The sequence below is a fragment of the Myotis brandtii genome, unplaced genomic scaffold (assembly GCF_000412655.1).
Source record: "Myotis brandtii unplaced genomic scaffold, ASM41265v1 scaffold274, whole genome shotgun sequence".
NCBI lineage: Eukaryota > Metazoa > Chordata > Mammalia > Chiroptera > Vespertilionidae > Myotis > Myotis brandtii.
In genome coordinates, this window is record NW_005360425.1 from 1,622,623 (window position 1) to 1,624,781 (window position 2,159).

The following is a 2,159-nucleotide window of genomic DNA, read 5'->3' on the forward strand; positions in this document are numbered from 1 at the left end:
GCTCATATATTTTGGTCAGTAATATTTTATTTGAATGAATTGTAGCTTCATAGCACATTTTGATATCTGCTAGGGTAAGTCCTTCCTCCTACTTGATCAGTATTCTTGGCTATTCTTACATTATTTGGTCAACCTGACAAATTTCATTTAAAAAATAATTATTTGGATTAGAAATGACATCTTTAAAATAAATGGTCTCCCATATGTCTTTATTTTCTTTTATATCTTAGAGTAAAACTTCATATAGGACTTTCATGTTTCTTGTTAAGTTTATTTCTTGCTTCTTTATAGATTTTGTAGCAATTGTGAATTGATTCTTTTCCATGACATAGTCTAAGTAAGTTATCACTGGTCTGTATGGAAACTATTGATTTCTATATGGTAACTTTGTATATAACCAATTTATTAACTGTCTTATTCATTCTTATAATTTTTCAGTTGGTTCACTTAGATTTTCTAGGAAATATCTTTCATCTTCAGGTAATGCTTGTATTGTGTCTTTTTCCTTATATTTATAATCACTTCTTTTTCTTGTCTCTCAGCAATAAATACTCCAATATGACATTGACCAGTAGAAATAATAATTGGCATGCTTTTCTTGTTTTTTATTTTAGTGGGGTTTGCAGTTTGCCATTTTTATTGTAGCAAGTAATTTGATGGAGTGACTCTCAATTACCAGAAGCATGAATGTATTATCTAAACAAACTGTTTACTTAGAGTTGCTTCGGTCAACAGGCATCAAGACATCTGAAAAAGATCTTCTGCTGCTGACCTCCCTTGGTCCCATAAATATGTCCTGACCAGGGGACCAAGATGTTAACAGTTTATATAAGGTGAGTTTCATGGAAACTAAGTAGCCACCCAAATACTTTCTCAGTAACTCTCTATATTCCTTCCTTGCATGGATAGCACAGCTTGTACATATTAGAGTAGCATGTTCCATGTAACAGGATACATCTGTATTTTAACATAAAACATTTAATTTAATAGAACACATCTATATATAACATTTATGTACTCATTTAGCTCTGGATAATTGCCTTTATGGGAGTCATAGTATAGGCATCCCTGATAGGTAATCTCTACTATGTGCAGTGTGTGCTGTGTTTTTTTTTTTTCTGGTGGATGCTTTTTATCACTTTATGGTGATGATGATGATGATGCTAGCAAAAGTTATATGTTAGCAAAAGTTATATGTTTACTTTGTGCTAGTTCCTGTTAAAAGTACTTTATATATAACTCATTTAGAAAATTTCCTTCTTTTCGCAGTTTACTAATAGTTGTGTTTGTGTGTGTGCGGGTGTGTTAACAAGAGTGTGGGATTTTACTGAATGCTTTTCCAGAACCTATTAGGATAATTGCATGATTTTTCTCCTTTATTCTGGTACTGTAGGGAACAATATGAATAGATCTCCTACTGTTGAATCAGAGCCTCATGGAGTCCTCTAATCCATCAGTGTCATTACTTTTCACTAATTATCTCATGCTCCTCACGTTCTCATTTTTTCTTTCCCAGTCTAGAGTCCACTGTACATCAAAATCACCATATTGTAAATATTCTTAACTAGTGCCTGGGTGCACAGATTCGTGCAAATTGAAAGGAAATTAATTAGAAGGTGGCCAGCAAGGCGGGACTGGGCAAGATGGGCCGGACACACCCTGGAGCCAACCTCCCGCAGTCCCTCCCCAGCCAGCTGCACCTGGGGCAGTGCCTTGGCTCGAAGGGCATCTGTGGAGGGAGTGAGGTCCCTCTGGCAGGTGGTGTCCCTAGGCCTGGCCTGTGGGGATTGGGCAGAAACTAGCTCTCCGACATCCCCTGAGGGGTCCCAGATTGTGAGAGGGCAGTTCTTGGGTGATGCACCCTGGAATCGGGTTCCCTTCTCTCTGGTTTCGAGGTACATCATCAGAGAACCGCCCGCTGCCAAGTCACCGCAGCTCCGCAGCTCCTGTGTTGAGCGTCTGCCCCCCCGGGAGGCAACCAGGCTGATCAGGGGAAGGCGCCAGCCCCATCATCTCACTGCTGCAGCCACTGCCAGCCACCACAGCTGCCAAGGTGTTTTCATCAACACAGACTCCAGTCCCTTCACCATGAAAAAATGACAACTTTCTTTAGGCATTTTCAAGATGTGTCTTTCATAGGATATGACCTTTCTTTCTTT